The sequence below is a fragment of the Argentina silus genome (genome assembly GCF_951799395.1).
Source record: "Argentina silus genome assembly, chromosome: 17".
Taxonomy (NCBI): domain Eukaryota; kingdom Metazoa; phylum Chordata; class Actinopteri; order Argentiniformes; family Argentinidae; genus Argentina; species Argentina silus.
In genome coordinates this window covers 10,426,297-10,435,843 of record NC_139671.1, presented here as the reverse complement: position 1 = coordinate 10,435,843, position 9,547 = coordinate 10,426,297, and the positions used below count along the sequence as shown (strand labels likewise).

At 39.0% G+C, this 9,547-nt stretch overlaps 1 protein-coding gene across 1 annotated transcript in view; it reads left to right on the top strand.

The window, feature by feature from the left end:
* The window catches only part of nt5dc1 (5'-nucleotidase domain containing 1), a 35,990-nt gene that overhangs the window by 9,437 nt on the left and 17,006 nt on the right, over positions 1-9,547 (top strand). The window lies entirely within an intron of this gene.

Here is a 9,547-nt window from a genome sequence, read left to right as displayed (position 1 = left end):
AAATATTTCATTTACGAATACTGTTTTGGTCCTGCGAAAACGCTTTCTAAAATGGAGTGTCCTACCCGACACGTTTTGTATACAAACATGTTGTTACTGGCCAGGGGTGTTCTAGGGGTGTCGATTTTCACCTTTCTGTCTCTGGTGGCTGCCTCTTCGAATCGTGAGTGCATGCATAAAGACAACAGCTAATATTATTATTAGAGAGAATGTTGTTATTTGGAACTTCAAACTGAATTTTGCCGTGGTGGCCAGAGGTGGCAGATTTTCAACAGACTTACTGTACGCCCTGCTCCTTTAAGAAACCTAATTTGATATGATTGTGTTGCTGTGTCAAATGTGGAGTACACACAGCATGCCTTTGTATCAATACACCACAGTAAAAGTTGGGTCCACCAGGAGGCAGAGTTGAGTCTTTGTGTGCAGACCGTAGAGAGTCTTGTGTCCTTAGGATCCACCATGGTCTCCTGGCCTGTCCTGCCCGTCATTTGTCACAATCTCAGTTCCTAAGGCTATGCAGTGTTGAAAATACAAGCTTTTCCATCAATCTGTTTTGATCTCTGACTTTTACAAACCTGTCTTTGATTTTTTCATTATGCTTTCAACTGTTTCTTGATGTCATCATAGGCTAGGAGGAAATGCCCACACCCCAAATAATTGCATATTTGTACACTCACAATGTCATTTAGGACAGCCACATGCAGTGAACAGATAGGCACCTAGATCTTGAGGCTATAGTACAATTTGCCTCAATATTGCTTTTTTGTTTGTCTGATATCATAAATGTGTGTGTGTGTGCTGTATGTATGCATAGTTGTATGCATTGCAGTTTTTCACATGTCTAATCTAGCCAGTCCAAGCTGTAGCTAATTGAGCTACACACTGTATGTTTTAGGATTTGTCAGGCCATGTGTTTCTATGGTTCCAGAAGTCATAAATTGTTCTTTTTTTGCATCTTTTTTGTTCACTTTTTTTTTTTACAGCCCAAAGAAGAAAGCCAGTTCAGCCACGGGCATCCTTGGAAAACCCCTTTAGTTAAATGACAGAGTCGCGGGGGATGAAGTCAACACTTAACAACTTTACAGGCTCACAGCCCTCCATCACATTTTCACCATGAAAGCTGCATGGACCGCACAGTGGCATTACAGTTTTTTTCTTCTATTTGCATCCAGGATTTTCAGTGTGTCAGGATTAATTTCTCCCAGTCTAAAATTGCAGTGTGTCATTTAATGTAAATTAATGCCTGGATGCACATCCTGTGCCCTGGAAAACCCAATCATGTCTAAAATATTTGCTTCTTATAGGACAGGATCTTTCGTGTACATTAGATAGAATGGAAGTTAACTAAACACCTTAAAGATCACTCCAATGTAGGCAACCAGTCTCCAGAGTGTTGCATGCTTGCATCGTTCTTAAAGATGCTGCGGCCGGCTTGATCACTGTTGCTCTTTACAGGTCAGTGTTGGCTGTTTCATCACTCTTGAACCACTGCCATGATGTGGCGACATTCTTACTGCCCTTTCAAAATCACAGGAGGGTCATAGAGGGTCACTTTTTGTTCACTTTCATTTGTATAATTTACAGTGGTTATGACTGGGATTCTCACACGACATGGGGGGGGAAAAAAAGCATTTGACTATCCTATTAAGATACAAACATAGATCAAATGTGTGCTATGTTTCTCAAATTAGTAAGCAGAGATAATTTGAATCTAATTGATAGCTGTATCTTTTTCAATTTCATTGAAATGGTCTTTTGGTTTCATCATGGTTTTTAATGTCTAGTGTGCAAAATAGTCTTTCATAGCCCGTTCATTCTCATGGGCAATTTACTGGTGGTTTGGTTTACAGATAAAGAAAGGCTTGGGATCTTTAAAAAGCCATATGGGGCAATGAAGACTATTTAAAGGAGTACTTTTAAACAGAGAAACCCCAGCTGACTGAATACGTCTTGCAGTGTTTTGTGATGTGAAATGTATTCATAGACAGACAACATTCATAAGATGTTGCCCAAGTCTCATAATCATCACTTATTTACTGTAGTTGTCTCACAGAACATGGGAAAATAGGCATCTGTCAATCTCATTATCTTGGTACAAGATACAAGCATAGATCAATGAGTACTGTGCTACTGTCTAATGTTTGTCAAATACAATTTGCGGGGTTTGTAAAGTGTTTATAAGAAGTAAACAATTAACTTTTTCTTTATAGTCTAAGAATCAGTTATAAACAGTTATAAACCATTTATTAAAAGTGTGGGATCATCACTGTGGACTGGGACAATACTGGGGATACCAAAAGGTGGCTTAATCTAAGCCTCTGTGCACTAAATCTATTACTTTCTGCACTAAATCTATGTGCACACAGGATTAGAACAAGGATACCTTAATGTACTGTAAAGTTTTACCCATCATTCATATCAGATAACGCTTATTAATGAGCGAGTGGTCAAGTTTATTAGGGTGTAGATTTTCCATAGGCTTGTCTTTGTTGGCAGAGTACTTGGAATTATTGAGGTGATGGTTGCTTCACTTTTCGAGGCATAGTCTAAATGAGACACGTTTCTCTGTGTTTAGAATCTAGTTTGTCCTGGTGATGTTAGGATGCCACACTGCCTGAGAGGAAGAAGGAGACAATAATTGCAGGTTGATGTGACTTAAGAGGAAAGTGGTACAGTTGCTAAAGATAGCTTGTTTTAGCTGGGAAGTAACTGGGATACAGATATAATGTTTTAATAAACCAAATATGCCACTAAGAGGCACTTTCAGCTTTCTGAAATGAAGGATTGTTGGTGGCTCTCCAGGCTGAGTGTGGGTGCAATTATAGGGACCCAAAGACAAACGTCTAGAAATCACGGTCGGAAGCATAACCGACCTGAGGCTTACCGTGTTTCAAAATAGGAACCAAAAACCGAAACTACATCCCTCTTCACGTTTTTATCATCTCAAAATGTAAGTATTTGAATCAAGAAATGACTGAAAAAAAAGTAAGTAAGTTTTAAAGTAAGTTTCCAAAGTTTTAGACCGCTCCAAATCTGATTTTGCTCCACTTTTAGGCTCTCCTTGAGGCCCAGGTAATGGGAGGGGATGGATTGTTTGAAGCCAATTATCTTAATTGAGGCATTAAAAGACACAACACAGAAGGAGAGCCTTAATGACTAGTGCCTTTCATTCTGACTATGCCTTCCACACCCTTCATAGTCATTTCTGCATAAACAGCTTGGATGGTTGCTTGAGCCAATCCCATGGCTTTTCTCATGGATCGTATTGTGAAACTATCCCTGCTGTTTTGCCCCAAAGTTTCCAATGTAATGTTACAGTATTTGCAGCATTTTTTTCTATTATGGCACACTTCATATTATGCCAACCAAGGAGTCTCCATCTACAAAATGTCAATTTTGCCATTACTTTGCTCACTTGTAAAGATGAGGAGAACAATCTATATAAAACGTATTTAGCTTAGGTTAATTTATAGTCTTAACATTGCTTAGATTGCAACCTTATTACCTGTTTTCTCTTAGAATTATTTTAGTCATTTTACAGTGACAAGTGACATGCCATTAAAACGAACTTCCGGGGAAAGCTGGTATCCATTTGGTTGGACTGAATTCCTAAACCATCCAAGGATGCATATTCTCATTGCAGGTTCAATTCAAAATATCCTAAACCTTGTATTAATGGTCACTATAAAGCATGATGAGGCTGCTTGTTAAGTTTTTTTGTACTATTTTCATCATAAGCTTATAATTTCACAGTTCATTGAAAGACTGTGGGATGTTGTCATTTATTTAGCCTATTTTTCCCCATCTTGAGTTGGCTATGACTGCTTCCCAACTACGTGTGTTGTTCATCAGACACCTCTGTCTAGTCGTGGTGTGTCCAGGCCCTGATGCTCCAGGGGAGCCTTGCTTGGGCAGAATGCTCTAGGCTGTGCCGAGTATTGGCTTGTGGTTTTCCGCCTGTGGAGGTTGTGTTGGTGTTAGTGGTGGGATAGGTGTTGGAAGCCAAAGCCGCCGTCCTCAACAACCGTGATCTTTTTTTTGTTTTTGCTTCTCTGAAAGCAGCGCCCATGTTTCCAAAATGACGAACCACTCAAAATAATTATAGTTGGCTGGGGAAAAAAATAAAGAGCAATGCGTGCAGTATTGAAAATCCAAGCTCTTCTGGTCATGCATTTGGGTAAACAACCAGTATATTTTAGGACTATCTCTGCATGCTTTGTCTTCACTTTGGCCTTTGACCAGAAAATGGTTGAGTGCATTGATATGCACTAAAGGATTGCCAAAACCTGAAAAGGATTGCCAAAAACTGTGTCACTTACTGGAACAATATGTCTACTTTTTAGTTGCCTGTAGTACCCATTACCAGGTTATGATACAGATCATAATCTTTTGTTGTTGTGCGTACCTGTAGTGACATTAAACTTGAGTCCCAATGTCACTCTGCACACATCTTTCTTCATGGTTCTTCTGAAACCACTGTGTATCATCCTTGGTGGCCTGCAGCAAGCCTTTATTCTAAATATACTGTAATGCGTTTGGATTTCCCCTTCTGGGTTTCTGTCATAGGTCAGGTCTGTTTTTGTTTTTGTTGGTTTGATTTTTATTATTGGTTGGTTAGAAAGAATCCATGATCACTACCTATAGCATGGTGGGAAGAATTCTTGCTTTTTGTTTTATAACAGAAACCCAGAATCTCTCCCAGAATCTCTCAGTTGAAATCAACAGAGAAAAACCTTTTGGAAGAAAAAGTAATTGTACCCTGATTACTCTGATCCCATATCTGTCCACCCAATTATTTCTGATGGTGCTAAATGACATGGATAAATGTTTTCCTTTTTATTTTTAGTGTTACAAAAATGTTAGTGTTACAAAAATGGCAACATCAAGGCCTTTGTAGATACTGGCATATTTTCCCACAATTGTACAGTAGGTGTATGCATATAATCTCTGCCTTAAGCAACCTAAGCAATGCATGCTTAGCCCCTTAAAGCTGTTTATGGTAGGTGTTTTAAGAGATAGGACAGAGTGAGCATGTGGGAGGATGACACTGAATATCTGGCACTTGCAGGCTTTTGAAAGTTGGAGCACAAAGCACAGCACATTTAAAGATAGTCTTGAGTTCCCCTCATTTCCCAAAATGGGTGCTTCATGTGTCCAACAGCTATTATTGGACAGTTTTAGACGTAGGCAGTTGGATGCTGACACTGCGTTAGTGAGCAGAGGTAGGCCTAATTAGCAAACTACTGCACAGTATGCATGGAATCAAACCTTTTTTCAATATCCTGCCAGATATGCAATAAATTCATGGAATTGGTCTATAAAACAATGATCTTAAGTGAACTACAGTCAAATATACTGCTGTGATTATATTTAATTATCTTGTCTCTCATTTCCCTACAGTAGCTTGGAGCAGGCTACAGTAGTGATGTGGCAGACAATGACGTGCCCTACCAGGATGTTTACAGTAGATGTGCTACCGTACTGTAAGGGGCAGTATTTGGAAACTTTGTCTGCTGAGGTGAAGGCCATAAAACCAACTGCCCCCACTTGAAAAGACTTCAATTATTCCTCCACAAATAATGCAAAAGCTGGTCAGCTCTGAGTAGCAGTGAGATATGACTCAGGCCTGTGTAACTACTCATGGCTCTATAACTGGACTTTAATGACCACTGGTAAACCTAGCTTACTTTGAGGACTTCAAAGTCAAGTTCTCTCAGTGGCAGTATTTTAGGATTAGCTCTTAAGGGTTGTTCTTTGCTGATTGTGATATATGAAGTCAGGATATCAGTGAGCTAGCATTAATGTTTCACAACTTTTCATTATTTTTTCATTTTCTGTATTTGGCATATTGATGCTTGTGAAGTATCACATCAATTAAAGACTGAAAAATATAATGTATGTGTTATGTACACTTTGCAAAGCAATGTCCTTGTGCCAGTGCACATGTTGTTCAAGGTGGATTAAAGTTCTAAGTTATGGTTTATTGGCAAAAATGTATAATTATATAATTAAATAACTATAATTATATTTGACTACACATTCAAAATGCACTTGCACCTCTGCTTCAATCCACGTGGAGATATGTACTGCGTCACTTTATTTCAGTTTTACTGAGTGCCAGGGAGGAGCAGACCGGAGAAAATGAATGCCTAATTGTGCCAGTATACATGATGATTTAGGTCAACTAAAATGTGCTTGGTTTTGCTGGCAATCCTGCAAATCTAAATAAAGACTAGTTTAGGTCAGCTAATGCATCTCAAACGTAGTATTAAGATGCAAAAATATCAGAATGCTCTCATGAAACCCACCACGTCCTTGACCATTTATTGCCCTGCTTCAAAAATACTTTTTGCGAAACATGTTGTTTACCCCTAATTTGAATACGTATTTATATTTCTGTTTTGATATACTGGTGATTCAAAATAGCTACAGTACCGTAGGTCTTTTTGACACACAGTACACACTGCAGTGTAAACCTCAGAGCAGGTTACCTTAACTTTTTGAGCTGTTATAGATCTCTTTTCAGAGTAACTGTTTTCAAACGAAGGCCCCCCCATGAAGGGAAAAGCTATTCTTTTCTCAGCTTGGCTGTCATCTTGCAATTCTCAAGTGCTTGGTGGTCATCATATTTGTCCAATCCTCTGTATCCATTGGGGGCTAAAAGTGTGCCTGTTCTGTTCTTTTTCAAGACTGCCAACAGACTTTGGAGTGCTCTTGTGAAATTTCAATTTGTAAAATGGTTTTACAAACCTTTTACAACCTTTCACAAAACCTCAATCTTGCAACCTGCTTGTCATCAAGTGATCATACAGTGAGTATACAGTACATGCACCAGTTTTGTTGACATAGCAACTGTAGCCATGTTTTTACAGCGACATGAAGTTACACGTTAAACTTGTACCATGAAGTCATCTGTCGTGTTCTTTTATGTCTCAAATGATGTGACAGTGGAAAGTTGTGAACTTGGTAATTTCGACGTCTGTGTTTACATTTACTGCGTAGCCACAACCACTGTGAAATGAGAACTATAGGAACTACCAGAAACACGTGAGGACATTGATGTAAGTGTATGATTGTGTTAAGAAAGACATTTAGCCATTATTTCCCAGAACCCTGACTTATATTATTTCTTGATTTCCCCGCAACTCTTGGTTTGTTTCAGTGGCATAGCCAAAGTTAACACTGTTTGTCTTTTAATGTACTGTAAAGCTTGTAGGGGTTAGGCTGCCTTTGATAGGGTGCTGTTATCAGTCCTCCATATACAGGAAGAGCACTATTTACCTCTGCTCGTCTCTGAGGAAAGAGTATATCTAGTAAGCATCAACAACTTTGTCAATTTTAAAGTGACGTATTTTTTTTGCCAATTCACACGAGCACTTCATATTTGTCACATTCTATTGTGGGGTTTCTTTCTTGGAAATGTAATTTATTGTATGGCTCATTTGATGTTGTTGTTTGAAAACAGCAAATAGTTTGATCAGTGTAGTATAAGAAATGTACAGTATGTGTATCATGTTAATATGACTTCCGGTAAGGCATCATTCTTTGAAGGGTGGGACTGTACACTGTTATGTCTGACATTCTAAATGATGTTGTTTGTTCTTTGATCTGGGTTGTGCTAGTTCTGAGATAAGCCAAGCTTCTGTTTTGCATGCAACAATAACAGCCATAACAGTAAGACTTAGGTGGCCATACTTCTAAAACTTTTGCAGGTTTGTTTGCCGAGGTTTATTTTTTAGGGAGGAGGGACACATTTATTTGATTAGAAAAAGCATTTCAGTGTTTATTCTGACGCTCAATGTTTTACTGACATGCAACCATTATGAGGTCTTGATAGCGGTGTGAGATTTCCAAGTGAGATATTTCAGCCTCTAGAGCTGGATCTGCATACTGTAGAGTTGACGGATGGACACATGATTTATCCACATTGCTGTCCTATGTGGTTATAAAGTGTAGTCTTTGTTCAAGGTTGATACACATACATATGATTTGGCACAGTGGTCAGTGACCTCATGGACTCCTGGTTTCCAAGCTTCAGCTGTCTGTGTTCCAAGAGAAACATTTCAATGAAACTAAAGCGATAGTTTACAACCGTTTATACTTTTTATACCTTTTCTGCTCTGACAACTTCCATTGTAAATGGTAGTATTGTGATTGTTTCATGGCATTCTGTATTTTGACACAATAAAAGTGTAAGTCCTCTCCCCCTATAACTTTTGGGAGATAGAGTACAATGTTCTGAACCAAATTAGGACTGATAATAAAATATGAGCCACTGCTGCGCAAGTTTGGAGGGAGATGAAAGCCAAACTGAGATCTGCCGTCAATCAAGGCTGTATTTAATATGCCCATGGTCTCACTGCAGAGTTTCATGTCTCTCGCTGTGGTTGGTATTCATTAAAGTTTAAGTAGATCTCCCCCACTATTATTGTGCTGATGGGTGTGTTAGCAACTTGAGCTTTGTATATGTGGAGTGGTTGCCCAGTGGGACTACAAACAAGGCTGCTTGCCTATCATTTTTCCGTTCCATTGATACTAGCACACAGTTCTCAGCCTATCAATTGTAACTGTTAATGTATCCTCAGGTGTACCTTAACCCCTTCAAACATCATTCAGAATTAAACCCTTCCATGATTTGTTTTACAGTAGCACCTTTGTTACCATATCATATGCCTACCAGAGGAGGTAAAGATAAATCCCACCCAATCCACTTACAGTGTCTGCCAGACTAGCTATACACTAACGACAGTAACTAACTCTCTTTTAGGCTGCTGTAAGAACGTTTGCAATTGCAGAAGTGAAGGCATTGTTTATGGAGATTGTACCTTAAGACAGGAGCATCATTCATCATCATATAACTGCCATAAACCCCTGTGATTAAAAAGAACCTGGCTGGACTTGCTTGGATTTTGCACTTTCAGTTTCGGTGTTTTTTCAGCCCCCCCCCCCCCCCCTTGTGTCAGCAGTTTTCTACCCTGTTCCAATTGGAAGGAGTAGTTAACATAAACAGACATGGGCATCTCAGGGGTATTCAGCTGTGGTGACTGAGATGTCTATGTAAAGAGGCATCTTGGGAGGATTCTAGATGATACACTAGATGACATACAATTGTGTGGGTGTATTTAAAGTCGTTTTCTGTAAATGTGTATTGTTAAGGTAATCCTGGGAAGCCTGGATTTAGGTTTTTAGTGTAAAGGTGGTTCACAAAAGTCAAACATATTTTCAGTATGCATCAAAACCGCAATGTTGAATGATATCTCTAAAGATCTTTTCAAGATGAATCGATGTCTTATTTGAGTGGAAGGTAGGGCATACTGTACAATGTACATCAGAACACTAGCCAAACTCAGGTAATCATCACATCCCATAGGTAAATCTGTTGGTGTGGTTTAGCCCCTGATTTACAGTACTAGCAGCTTGGCCAGAGGTAAGGATTTTGAAAGGTGGTGGCATCAAGGTTAGTTTTAGGGTTTTGAAAGTGGGTCTTTGGCTGGGGTTTGTGTTAGGATTATATGTTTGAAATCTTTTGCTATGGTATGATACTTGC